General features: G+C 41.3%; 1 protein-coding gene across 1 annotated transcript in view; it reads right to left on the minus strand.

Annotated features, from left to right (window-relative positions):
* LOC106594759 (perforin-1) overlaps positions 1–2,087 on the minus strand; it is a 47,038-nt gene extending 44,951 nt beyond the window's left edge. The window contains exon 1 of the mRNA XM_045690666.1: positions 1,994–2,087. The gene's annotated coding sequence lies outside the window, so the exon portion shown is untranslated. The remainder of the gene's footprint in view (positions 1–1,993) is intronic.
* Positions 2,088–15,335: the final 13,248 nt, after the last annotated feature.

Consider the following 15,335-nt stretch of genomic DNA (forward strand, 5'->3'; position numbering starts at 1 on the left):
ATGTGTGTTTATATATACTGCATGGGTGTGTGGCCATTAGCCTGTGTAATTCTATGTGTTTATATGTACTGCATGGGTGTGTAGCCATTAGCCTGTGTAATTCTATGTGTGTTTATATGTACTGCATGGGTGTGTAGCCATTAGCCTGTGTAATTCGATGTGTGTTTATATATACTGCATGGGTGTGTGGCCATTAGCCTGTGTAATTCTATGTGTTTATATGTACTGCATGGGTGTGTAGCCATTAGCCTGTGTAATTCTATGTGTGTTTATATGTACTGCATGGGTGTGTAGCCATTAGCCTGTGTAATTCTATGTGTTTATATGTACTGCATGGGTGTGTGGCCATTAGCCTGTGTAATTCTATGTGTTTATATGTACTGCATGGGTGTGTAGCCATTAGCCTGTGTAATTCTATGTGTGTTTATATGTACTGCATGGGTGTGTAGCCATTAGCCTGTGTAATTCGATGTGTGTTTATATATACTGCATGGGTGTGTGGCCATTAGCCTGTGTAATTCTATGTGTTTATATGTACTGCATGGGTGTGTGGCCATTAGCCTGTGTAATTCGATGTGTGTTTATATATACTGCATGGGTGTGTGGCCATTAGCCTGTGTAATTCTATGTGTTTATATGTACTGCATGGGTGTGTAGCCATTAGCCTGTGTAATTCTATGTGTGTTTATATGTACTGCATGGGTGTGTAGCCATTAGCCTGTGTAATTATATGTGTTTATATGTACTGCATGGGTGTGTGGCCATTAGCCTGTGTAATTCTATGTGTTTATATGTACTGCATGGGTGTGTGGCCATTAGCCTGTGTAATTCTATGTGTTTATATGTACTGCATGGGTGTGTGGCCATTAGCCTGTGTAATTCTATGTGTTTATATGTACTGCATGGGTGTGTGGACATTAGCCTGTGTAATTCTATGTGTTTATATGTACTGCATGGGTGTGTAGCCATTAGCCTGTGTAATTCTATGTGTGTTTATATGTACTGCATGGGTGTGTGGCCATTAGCTTGTGTAATTCTATGTGTGTTTATATATACTGCATGGGTGTGTGGCCATTAGCTTGTGTAATTCTATGTGTGTTTATATGTACTGCATGGGTGTGTGGACATTAGCCTGTGTAATTCTATGTGTGTTTATATGTACTGCATGGGTGTGTAGCCATTAGCCTGTGTAGGCGTTGTACCAGCTGTGACCTTGAGTTTGTGTGTCCTTGTTGATTTCGACAGCCCCGCTAGAGTTCGTTGGCCGGAAAATGACTCTTGGCAGAAGTCCAAATCCACTAAAAACGTCCACTAGTTCTTATAGCTTCCCCACAGAAAGTTAAAGAGCCATCAGTAGCACCTTAGAGGCGGTTGCCTCACATACATAGACTTGAAATCACTGGTCACTTTAATAATGGAACACTGGTCACTTTAATAATGGTACACTGGTCACTTTAATAATGTTTACACATCTTGCATTACTCATCTCATATGTATATTCGGTATTCTATCCTATTCTACTGTATCTTAGTCTATGCCGCTCCGACATTGCTCGTCCAAATATTTATAAATTCTTAATTCCATTCCTCAATAACAGCCATTAGATTTCCTGCTGGTCTTATAACTTCTCCACAGGAAGTCTCCAGAATTACAGATTAACAATTATTAGATGATTATTATTACCTAATATTCAAATTACAGTCTCATTATTATTAATTATCATTGGGATTACATAGTCTTCTCAACAACACACACACCGGAGCTGTTGAACTAAAATATATAAATTAGGTGAAATATTTAGCGTTTTACCATTATCCCGATAATTGCCTCTGCCAAGCCTTTGTTTGGTTAATAGGCTAGTGACAATTTAAAAGTCACACCACTCTAATGATTTTGGATTGAATTGAAATACACAACTATGATATGAAAAAACACAATTTAAATCTGTTTAGTCGCAAATCCGACTGTCATTAAAGGCTTTAAATCCACTCACCTCTCTGAATTTGTGTGAGTGGTTCTTCAGCTGAGTTTGTCCTCAGATCTGGAGTCAGTGATTGAAGTCTGTCTCTCCCTCCTCTCTGTCTGTCTGTTTTTCTCTACAGCCAGGGATGGTCTTTTATACAGAACAACAGAGTTTCTGACTACGACAAACTTTGAAAAAAAACTTTCCTGAAGCTAGTCTTAACCCTTTACACTACTGGAAATCGGCCTATATTGATAGAGCTAAATTGAAATGTTTCTTACAGAAGAAATATGGAAAGTAAATGCACAACCATGGAATCAAAAGGGAACAAAATCCAACTCAAATTTTATTCGTCACATGCGCCGTATACAATAGGTGACCTTACCATGAAATGCTTACCTACAAGCCCTTTAACCAACAATGCAGTTCAAGAAATAGAGTTAAGAAAATATTTACGAAATAATGTGAAAATAAATCAAATCAAAAAGTAACACAAGAAAATGACATAACAATAAGGCGGCTATATACAGGGGGTACCGGTACCGAGTCAATATGCGGGGGTACAGGTTAGTTGAGGTAATTTGTAAAGTGACAATGCATGGATAATAAACAGCGGGGGTCAATGTAAATAGTCTGGGTGGATTAATTGTTCAGCAGTTTTATGGCTTGGGGGGGTAAAAGCTGTTAAGGATGTATGTATGTATCCTTCGCGTCGGACTCATTAAAAAAATATTTGTCCAGTTCGAGGTGAGTAATCGCTGTTCTGATGTCCAGAAGCTACTTTCGGTCATAAGAGACGGTAGCAGCAACATTATGTACAAAATGAATTGCACAGTTAGGAGCCCGTAAAACAGCAGCCATCCCCTCCAGCACCATTGAGTTGGAGATTATGGGAAAATTATTAGACTAAAGTTGAGGACAAAACAGTTAAGACTGAATCCAAACATACTGTTGATTTTATGTGCATTTTACATTTACATTTACTTTTTGATGTGTTTTCTGATAACGAAATCTGAAAATACTTGGGATACATTCAGTAACATAATAAGAATATTAATGGAAAATGTAATCAATTATTTGAAAGTGTGTTCTATGACAACATGGCTAGCTAAGTTACAAAATACGATCTTACAGTGTTAGTCTTTCACAAGGAAATTCTGAGAAGCTGATCGTAATTTCTGTGCACATACAGTCTTAGAAAAAAAGTGCTATCTAGAACCTAAAAGGGTTCTTTGACTGTCCCCATTGGAGAACCCTTTGAATAACCATTTTTTTGGTTCCAGGTAGAACCCTATCAGGTTCCATGTAGAACTCTTTCCCCAGAGGGTTCTACGTAGAACCAAAAAGGGTTCTACCTGGAACCAAAAAGGGTTCTCCAATGGGGACAGCCAAAGAACTCTTTTGGAACCATTTTTTCTAAGAGTGTGGAATAGAGTGTAGAATAGAGTCATGAATGCATTCAGATGCGTGATCGCCACCAAATGTATTCACAATATGACATACACTCAAAAACTTAATGGTTCAACATGTTTTTTTTTCAGTGCCAAGGACCTTAGGATCCTTGGCACTGAAAATTGCCCCCAAAAGGTTCTTCCAAGAACCCCATAAGAGGTGGGCTTCATTGAGGCACCTCCTTAGTTGATGGGGGTTCTTGCAGGAACCTACCTGCCCAACTAGAACATTCTCCCCTTCCTCACCTCGCTCATCAACTCATCCTTGACCGCTGGCTACGTCCCTTCCGTCTTCAAGAGAGCGAGAGTTGTACCCCTTCTGAAAAAACCTACACTCGATCCCTCCGATGTCAACAACTACAGACCAGTATCCCTTCTTTCTTTTCTCTCCAAAACTCTTGAACGTGCCGTCCTTGGCCAGCTCTCCTGCTATCTCTCTCAGAATGACCTTCTTGATCCAAATCAGTCAGGTTTCAAGACTGGGCATTCAACTGAGACTGCTCTTCTCTGTGTCACGGAGGCTCTCCGCACTGCTAAAGCTAACTCTCTCTCCTCTGCTCTCATCCTTCTAGACCTATCTGCTGCCTTTGATACTGTGAACCATCAGATCCTCCTCTCCACCCTCTCCGAGTTGGGCATCTCCGGCGCGGCCCACGCTTGGATTGCGTCCTACCTGACAGGTCGCTCCTACCAGGTGGCGTGGCGAGAATCTGTCTCCGCACCATGCGCTCTCACCACTGGTGTCCCCCAGGGCTCTGTTCTAGGCCCTCTCCTATTCTCGCTATACACCAAGTCACTTGGCTCTGTCATATCCTCACATGGTCTCTCCTATCATTGCTATGCAGACGACACACAATTAATCTTCTCCTTTCCCCCTTCTGATAACCAGGCGGCGAATCGCATCTCTGCATGTCTGTCAGACATATCAGTGTGGATGACGGATCACCACCTCAAGCTGAACCTCGGCAAGACGGAGCTGCTCTTCCTCCCGGGGAAGGACTGCCCGTTCCATGATCTCGCCATCACGGTTGACAACTCCCTTGTGTCCTCCTCCCAGAGTGCTAAGAACCTTGGCGTGATCCTGGACAACACCCTGTCGTTCTCCACTAACATCAAGGCGGTGACCCGATCCTGTAGGTTCATGCTCTACAACATTCGCAGAGTACGACCCTGCCTCACACAGGAAGCGGCGCAGGTCCTAATCCAGGCACTTGTCATCTCCCGTCTGGATTACTGCAACTCGCTGTTGGCTGGGCTCCCTGCCTGTGCCATTAAACCCCTACAACTCATCCAGAACGCCGCAGCCCATCTGGTGTTCAACCTTCCCAAGTTCTCTCACGTCACCCCGCTCCTCCGCTCTCTCCACTGGCTTCCAGTTGAAGCTCGCATCCGCTACAAGACCATGGTGATTGCCTATGGAGCTGTGAAGGGAACGGCACCTCCATACCTTCAGGCTCTGATCAGGCCCTACACCCAAACAAGGGCACTGCGTTCATCCACCTCTGGCCTGCTGGCCCCCCTACCTCTGAGGAAGCACAGTTCCCGCTCAGCCCAGTCAAAACTGTTCGCTGCTCTGACACCCCAATGGTGGAACAAGCTCCCTCACGACGCCAGGACAGCGGAGTCAATCACCACCTTCCGGAGACACCTGAAACCCCACCTCTTTAAGGAATACCTAGGATAGGATAAAGCAATCCTTCTAACCCCCCCCCCTTAAAAGATTTAGATGCACTATTGTAAAGTGGTTGTTCCACTGGATATCATAAGGTGAATGTACCAATTTGTAAGTCGCTCTGGATAAGAGCGTCTGCTAAATGACTTAAATGTAATGTAAAATGTAACTAGAACATTTGAATTTGAATTTGGAAGGACAGCAGATGCAGGCACTTAACTGAAAATGTATAGACCTGCTCAATTGAGGATTGGAAATGATGCAGAAAATTATGTTAATGGTTTACATTAATCTATCTGCAGTATTAAAGCTGATCCACCCCCTAAAAAAACATTAGAATATTGTTTTATGATGCCGTGTACCATCTATCTTTTCATATTTCTGCAAATGTTCCAAAACAGAAAATGGACAAAATTCAATGGATATCAATCAACAAAGAGGTAAGAATACAGTGGCAAGAGAAATTATGTGAACCTGGATTTCTGCATAAATTGGTCATAAGATTTGATATGATCTTCTTCTAGGTCACAACATGACAAACACAGTCTGCTTAAACTAATAACACACAAACAGTAATACATTTTCATGTCTTTATTGAACACACCATATAAACATATAAACATTATGTATGTAATAACTGGTTGACCCTCCCTTGCAGCAATAACCTCAACCAAACGTTTTATGTTGTTGTGGATCAGACCTACACAACAGTCAGGAGGAATTTTGGACCATTCCTCTTCAGAAAACTGTTTCAGGTCAGCAATATTCTTGGGATGTCTGGTGTGAACTGCTCTCTTGAGGTCATGCCACAGAATCTCAATCGGGTTGAGGTCAAGACTCTGACTGGGCCACTCCAGAAGGCATATTTTCTTCTGTTGAAGCTTTTCTGTTGTTGATTTACTTCTGTGTTTTGGGTCGTTGTTCTGTTGCATCACCCAACCTCTGTTGAGCTTCAATTGGCAGACAGATAGCTTAACATTCATTTTTTTGTCGATGATAGCAAGCTGTCCAGGCCCTGAGGCAGCAAAGCAGCCCCAAACCATGATGCTCCCTCCACCATACTTTACAGTTGGGATGAGGTTTTGATGTTGGTGTACTGTGCCTTTTTTTCTCCACACATAGTGTTGTGTGTTCCTTCAAAACAACTCAACTGTCGTTTCATCTGTCCACAGAATATTTTGCCAGTAGTGCTGTGGAACATCCAAGTGCACTTTTGCAAACTTCAGAAGTGCAGCAATGTTTTTTTGTTGTTGACAACTTTCAGTTCACACAGCCACAATAGAGTTATAAGAACCCTCTATTATGTTGCATAAAAAAACCATTTGATGCAATTACAGCATTAGAACATAATCTTGCAATTTTGTTCTCACAGTTGCCACCCATTCCCCCGCTAACAAGTGAACCCTCACCCAGGGAAAGATTGATCTCTGACCTCAGCAGCGATGCAAATCCTTACTATGCCAAAGGCTGAAAATATTAGGTCACGATGCCATAAGTGAAAAAACTGCAGAAATTGCGACAGACGCCCTCCAAAATAGACCATCAGGCACAGGTCTTGTGAAGGTTCTCTCCAGTTTGGCCCTAAACTATGCCCACCAGCAGAGACGGACAATGGTCCAATACCTCAGTGCCCAGCAGAGGCACGAGCAAGAAGCTGTGGAGATGAAGGGACAGGTGGAGAGAACCAGGAAGTTTGCGATAAAAGCCCCAAAATACAAAATGCTGCTAGTCAAGGAACTGCATTTGAGAACAGATCAATTGAAAGACCTGGCTAACACTTATGACAAAGAATGTGAACAAACTTTTGACCAAGTCCATATTCTACAGGAACAACTCGTTTTAGTCAAAAATAAATATGATGAAGTCCATGCAAAACTAGATGAATCTGACGAGCTAGCTAAAAACAGGGGCGAGCAACTTGATGCCCTGCAAACAGTTTTGAATGAAACCACTCAAAGCAATAATGTTCTACTCCAAAAGCTGCAGACCAAAGACGATCAGTTAATGAACACATTTACCAAGTTGGATGACAAAACAGCGGAACTCCTTGAAGTCGCTGATTTAATGAACGATGAGAAATTCCCAGGTGAGAAAGTTGGAAAACGTGACCTCTGAGCAAAAGGAGGACATCGCATCACGGAATCTCTCGCTCCGCACTCGAGACCTCGCCCTGCAAACCATGACAGTTAAGTATGAGGCCAAACGGAGCAAGTGCAAACACTCACGTGTCTAAAATAAATACCCTAGGCTCCCAGGTGGACTCTGCGATGCAGCAGAATACCACCCTTAGGTACCATCTGGAGGAATTCCAGAACAGTCACGCGTTATCGCGGGACTACCCAACCGAGAAACCTAGCTCCCACCGGAGCTCAGGATAAGAAGGAATGTAGACGACAGGAGATTTCAGACTTCACCTCTCTTAGGGTAAAAAAAAAAAAAGAAGCTTGGCTTTTCCTTTTGGCCTTTCAGCCCACAATTCCCCACAGGAGGGTGCAGATGTTGCCCACGTACTTGGCGGGGATCGCCTTGACAAAATCGTCAAAAACTTCTGCATCTTTGACCCCGTTCCAGGAAAGCCAAACGACACTGAGACATTCTTAGCAGACATAGAGGATGCCTTGGATGGCAACCCTAACGCTACGAATACTGACAGGCTTTACCTGATGAAGCGAATCTCCAACAGACACAGGACAAGGTGAACCCGTCTGGAACAGTAACACATGCAAAACGACTACGCTATACCTGCCACGGCATTGAAAATAGAATTCAGTGGTTCTGCGACTCGCAAACACGACCGCTCGTTGGCTAACAATGTCAAACAAGCTCGGAATGAACACCCACAAGCCTACTGTCATAGGCTTCATTCAGCTTACTTTGGCATGCTCACTGAAACAGGAACGGAAGAGCTATTGCCATTCAAACAAATGGGCCCTACTGCCCACATTGGTTTGCCAATCTCGGAACTCCGAGAGCTTGTGAGCATAGCTTTTGAAGCATAGAAAGCAAGCTAGGCTAAGAGCCCAGACAACTTGATTTTCAAGCTTGGGCGGGAACAATCACTCCAATTGGAAGGTGCGGCGTCAGGGACAGGTGGAGCAAAAGTAGACACTTGGAAGAAACAGAAACAGTAGACACTTTGCTGCTACCATGTTGTGTTGTTGCCATGTGGTGTTGCTGCCATGTGGTGCTGCTGCCATGTGGTGCTGCTGCCATGTGGTGCTGCTGCCACGTTGTGCTGCTGCCACGTTGTGTTGCTACCACGTTGTGTTGCTACCACGTTATGTTGCTACCATGTTGTGCTGCTGCCATGTGTTGCTGCCATATTGTGCTGCTACCATGTTGTCCTGCTTCCATGCTGTATTGTCATGTGTTGCTGCCATGTTGTGTTGCTACCATGTTGTGTTGTCTTAGGTCTATCTTTATGGAGTGTTGTTGTGTCTCTCTTATCGTGATGTGTTTTTGTCCAAGCCCCCATCCCCACAGGAGGCCTTTTGCCTCTTGGTAGGCCCTTAATTAACTTGCCTAGTTAAATATATATATATTCTTTTTTTTATAGAACAGAAACTGTCTACCTCGACCTTAAATCCAGTAATGTAGTCCAGACTGCTTCGTATGTGTTGTGTGGGGGGAGGGGTTCTGTGTGTGTGTGTGTGTGTGTGTGTGTGTGTGTGTGTGTGTGTGTGTGTGTGTGTGTGTGTGTGTGTGTGTGTGTGTGTGTGTGTGTGTGTGTGTGTGTGTGTGAGTGAAGAGAGACCATATGTTTTCTCCTATTGACCATGTGCTTTCACTTTCATTATGACTTCTGATACCATGTCTAGGAGCTCAGCTGTGGAAAGCCTTCGTGGAAGCTGTTAAAGCAGAAAAGGGGGGGGACCAACTCCATATTAATGCCCATGATTTTGGAATGAGATGTTTGACGAGCAGGTGTCCACATACTTTTGGTCATGTTGTCTATGTTGCCCTAAAAGTTGTGCAAAGTAGGTAGAATCGTAATGAAAATGATTCACAGCTTTAATTCCCACCAAGTAAAATGTGGAAAAAAGTTGAAGGGGGTGTAGACTTTCTATTGGCCCAGTATGTAAAATATATTGGTAGCTTGAGGTTTCAATGTGAGGTACTAGTCATGTAAAATATATTGGTAGCTTAAGGTTTCAATGTGAGGTACTAGTCATGTAAAATATATTGGTAGCTTGAGGTTTCAATGTGAGGTACTAGTCATGTAAAATATATTGGTAGCTTGAGGTTTCAATGTGAGGTACTAGTCATGTAAAATATATTGGTAGCTTGAGGTTTCAATGTGAGGTACTAGTCATGTAAAATATATTGGTAGCTTGAGGTTTCAATGTGAGGTACTAGTCATGTAAAATATATTGGTAGCTTGAGGTTTCAATGTGAGTTACTAGTCATGTAAAATATATTGGTAGCTTGAGGTTTCAATGTGAGGTACTACATTTACATTTACGTCATTTAGCAGACGCTCTTATCCAGAGCGACTTACAAATTGGTGCATTCAACATATGATATCCAGTGGAACAACCACTTTACAATAGTGCATCTAAATCTTTTAAGTTGAAAGCCCTGAAACATGCAGAAAACCTCTCCCTTGAAACTCTATGACATACAGAACATCAACAACGATAGAGTACCTATTTAGTTCATCCACCTCTGGCCTGCTGGCCCCCCTACCTCTGAGGAAGCACAGTTCCCGCTCAGCCCAGTCAAAACTGTTCGCTGCTCTGGCACCCCAATGGTGGAACAAGCTCCCTCACGACGCCAGGACAGCGGAGTCAATCACCACCTTCCGGAGACACCTGAAACCCCACCTCTTTAAGGAATACCTAGGATAGGATAAAGTAATCCTTCTAACCCCCCCCTTAAAAGATTTAGATGCACTATTGTAAAGTGGTTGTTCCACTGGATATCATAAGGTGAATGCACCAATTTGTAAGTCGCTCTGGATAAGAGCGTCTGCTAAATGACTTAAATGTAAATGTAAATGTAGTTGAATGATATACAGAATAACAATCAACAGTATAGTACCTATTTAGTGGAATGATATACAGAATAACAATCAACAGTAGAGTACCTATTTAGTTGAATGATATACAGAATAACAATCAACAGTAGAGTACCTATATAGTTGAATGATATACAGATTAACAATCAATAGTAGAGTACCTATATAGTTGAATGATATACAGAATAACAACAACGGTATAGTACCTATTTCGTTGAATGATATACAGAATAACAATCAACAGTATAGTACCTATTTAGTTGGATGATATACAGAATAACAATCAACAGTAGAGTACCTATATAGTTGAATGATATACAGAATAACAATCAACAGTATAGTACCTATTTAGTGGAATGATATACAGAATAACAATCAACAGTAGAGTACCTATTTAGTTGAATGATATACAGAATAACAATCAACAGTAGAGTACCTATATAGTTGAATGATATACAGATTAACAATCAATAGTAGAGTACCTATATAGTTGAATGATATACAGAATAACAACAACGGTATAGTACCTATTTCGTTGAATGATATACAGAATAACAATCAACAGTATAGTACCTATTTAGTTGAATGATATACAGAATAACAATCAACAGTAGAGTACCTATATAGTTGAATGATATACAGAATAACAACAACGGTATAGTACCTATTTAGTTGAATGATATACAGAATAACAATCAACAGTAGAGTACCTATATAGTTGAATGATATACAGAATAACAATCAACAGTAGAGTACCTATATAGTTGAATGATATACAGAATAACAATCAACAGTAGAGTACCTATATAGTTGAATGATATACAGAATAACAACAACGGTATAGTACCTATTTAGTTGAATGATATACAGAATAACAATCAACAGTAGAGTACCTATATAGTTGAATGATATACAGAATAACAACAACGGTATAGTACCTATTTAGTTGAATGATATACAGAATAACAATCAACAGTAGAGTACCTATATAGTTGAATGATATACAGAATAACAACAACGGTATAGTACCTATTTAGTTGAATGATATACAGAATAACAATCAACAGTAGAGTACCTATATAGTTGAATGATATACAGAATAACAACAACGGTATAGTACCTATTTAGTTGAATGATATAGTCAGTTGAATCCTATATGCCACCTAATTATACATGACAGATGAAGACATGAAGAGATGTAAAGGAATGATTGTAGAGCTGAACTGTGGCTAGAAAAGGCAGAGAAGAGATGCAGACTCTTACTGTAGCCTAAACAGTATAGACAGTAACGAGACTATTCCATACTACAAGATTCTACATCAAACCAAGTAGCCAATAAAGCTCAATGCCCTATCCAGGTGTCACTACCCAGAGGCGGAAGGATTGTAAGTTTCACACTGGTCCCCAGTAAGGTGAGTGTCACAGGTGAGATTGTAGGTGAATTGGATGCCTCCCCAGCTGGCCCCACACTCCTCTCTGTGTGCCCCCTGCTGGATGAAGACCGTACAGCCACGCAGTAGGTCATCGCTAATCATGTCTTGATCCCAGGCCTCCACCTTTAGCGCCAGGTTTGTGTCCACACGCCCCATGTTAAAGGCAGTGTTCCACACAGGATTGTAAGATTTGATCACAGGGGTTTGTTTGGGTGGAGATGTGCCATATTGGACCACAGCATACCTGTAGCAAGTTGAGAAACGGGGAGTTGGAACCAAAATGGAGAGAAATACAGGGGATTGCTCTGGGTAACTCAAACTTCTTCAGGATCGGTGGGTCCACCGCGGGACGGTTGAGCTAACGTAGGCTAATGTGATTAGCATGAGGTTGTAAGTAACAAGAACATTTCCCAGGACATAGACATATCTGATATTGGCAGAAAGCTTAATTTATTGTTAATAAATCTAACTGTACTGTCCAATTTACAGTAGCTATTACAATGAAATAATACCATGCTATTGTTTGAGGAGAGTGGACAGTTTTGAACATGAAAAGTTATTAATAAACAAATTAGGCACATTTGGGCAGTCTTGATACAACATTTTGAACAGAAATGCAATGGTTCATTGGATCAGTCTAAAACTTTGCACATACACTGCTACCATCTAGTGGCCATCTAAATAGCACCTGGGCTGGATTAAAACATTATGGCCTTTCTCTTGCATTTCAAACATGATCGTACAAAAAAATATTTAAAAAACGGTTGGTTTTTTCTATGTATTATCTTTTACCAGATCTAATGTGTTATATTCTCCTACATTCTTTCACATTTCCACAAACTTCAAAGTGTTTCCTTTCAAATGGTACCAAGAATATGCATATCCTTGCTTAAGGGCCTGAGCAACAGGCAGTTAGGTTTGGGTATTTCATTTTAGGCGAAAATGTATAAAAAGGGGCCAATCCTTTTAATTACTATTCAATTACCATGGCATACCACAAGAGGGTGGTCCGACCTTATACACTGTAGCTCCTGGCTACAGGATCAGGCTGGAGACCTGCAGCAACTGGCCTGACACTAAAAGTGTCCTGTCACTAAAACTAGCCTGTTACTAAAAGTGGCCTGCCATAAAGGTGTCCTGTCACTAAAACTAGCCTGTCACTACAACTAGCTTGTCACTAAAGGTAGCCTGTCACAAACTAGCTGGTCATGAAAAGTGGCCTGTCACTAAAAGTGGCCTGTCACTAAAGCTAGCCTGTCACTAAAACTAGCCTGTCACTAAAAGTGGCCTGTCACTAAAACTAGCCTGTCACTAAAACTAGCCTGTCACAAAAATTAGCCTGTCACTAAAAGTAGCCTGTCACTAAAAGTGGCCTGTTACTAAAACTATCCTGACACTAAAAGTCGCCTGTCACTAAAATTAGCCTGTCACTAAAAGTGGCCTGTCACTAAAAGTGGCCTGTCACTAAAACTAGCCTGTCACTAAAACTAGCCTGTCACTAAAATTAGCCTGTCACTAAAAGTAGCCTGTCACTAAAAGTGGCCTGTCACTAAAACTAGCCTGTCACTAAAAGTGGCCTGTCACTAAAACTAGCCTGTCACTAAAAGTGGTCTGCCATAAAAGTGGCCTGTCATTAAAACTAGCCTGTCACTAAAAGTGGCCTGTCACTAAAAGTGTCCTATCACTAAAACTAGCCTGTCACAAAGTGGCCTGCCATAAAAATAGCCTGTCAGTAAAACTAGCATGTCACTAAAACTAGCCTGTCAATAAAACTAGCTAATGCTATCATCATCTACTTGTTGTGGTGAATCCCAGCCACATACAACTCTCTTCTCTTCCTTTCCTCCTTTCCTAGCTCTCTTTCCTTCCCTAGCTTCGGTTCCCGTGTTTGCCACGGGCCAATAGATGGTGAGGGTCAGGGTTTTAGTAAGGGGTTGGTCATAAAAATAAATTCATGAATTTGTATGTCCTTTCCAGTTTATTGAGAAATCATTGAAAGTAGATGGTCTTTTTCAGTTTACTTCCTGCATTGACTGACTTCAATTTGAATTGACCCCAACTATGGTTTTAGTGAGGGGACAGTTTTAGTGACAGGCTACGGGTCTGCAGCTGGATGCATCTCAATCCTGGGGCCACCCCAGCTGGTGTGAGTCCTAAATGGCACCTTATTCTCTACATAGTGTATAAAGGAGCGCACTATAGGGAATAGTATGGCATTTAAACCTTTAATCTAGTACAACACTCTCACACGTGATTCAGCCACACCTTTAATCCAGCCCAACACTCTCACACCTGATTCAGCCACACCTTTACAACAGCCCAACACTCTCACACCTGATTCAGCCACACCTTTAATCCAGTACAACACTCTCACACCTGATTCAGCCACACCTTTAATCTAGTACAACATTCTCACACCTGATTCAGAAACACCTTTACTACAGCCCAACACTCTCACACCTGATTCATTCACACCTTTACTCCAGTCTAACACTCTCACACCTGATTCAGCCACACCTTTAATCCAGTACAACACTCTCACACCTGATTCAGCCACACCTTTAATCCAGTACAACACTCTCACACTTGATTCAGCCACACCTTTACTCCAGCCCAAAACTCTCACACCTGATTTAGCCACTCAAGGGCTTGATGATTAGTTAGTTGACAAATGTGCTGGCTAAGACACAGTAACATAACCTACGAAAGAGTGACTCCAGAAAACCAGTCTCCTGCCAGACCCCAGGCTTTGTCCCCCGTCACTGCCAGTGTTCCCTTCGAGGCCTCATTGAGACAGCAGTTTGGGTCACGGCTCCCACAGGACAGTTCCCTGGTGCTCTCTGGGATGGCGTTCTCCTTCAGGTAATCCAGGACAGCCTCCTTTGTATTTTGAACAAAATGTTAACATATTAATTGACATATAACATATAACCTAACAACTCCATTTTAGGTTTTATTTATGTAGTCTATGACAAGAAAGTCCAATCTCTAGAACAGAACAGAATAGAACAGAACAGAACAAATTAGAATAGAATATAACAGAACACAATAAAACACAATAGAACACAATATAACATAATAGAACACAATATAACAGAAGAGAACACAATAGAACATAATATAACACAATAGAACAGAACACAATAGAACACAATAGAACAGAATAGAACACAATATAACAGAAGAGAACACAATAGAACACAATAGAACAGAAGAGAACACAATATAACAGAAGAGAACACAATAGAACAGAAGAGAACAGAAGAGAACACAATAGAACAGAAGAGAACACAATATAACAGAAGAGAACACAATAGAACACAATATAACAGAAGAGAACACAATAGAACAGAAGAGAACACAATAGAACAGAAGAGAACAGAAGAGAACACAATAGAACAGAAGAGAACACAATATAACAGAAGAGAACACAATAGAACAGAAGAGAACAGAAGAGAACACAATAGAACAGAAGAGAACACAATATAACAGAAGAGAACACAATAGAACACAATATAACAGAAGAGAACACAATAGAACAGAAGAGAACAGAAGAGAACACAATAGAACAGAAGAGAACACAATATAACAGAAGAGAACACAATAGAACACAATATAACAGAAGAGAACACAATAGAACAGAAGAGAACACAATAGAACAGAAGAGAACACAATAGAACAGAAGAGAACACAATAGAACACAATAGAACACAATTGAACACAATATAGCAGAATAGAACAGAACAGCACAGAATAGAATATAACAGAAAATAATATAACAGAACAGAATACAACAGAA

The sequence above is a fragment of the Salmo salar genome, chromosome ssa12 (genome assembly GCF_905237065.1).
Source record: "Salmo salar chromosome ssa12, Ssal_v3.1, whole genome shotgun sequence".
NCBI lineage: Eukaryota > Metazoa > Chordata > Actinopteri > Salmoniformes > Salmonidae > Salmo > Salmo salar.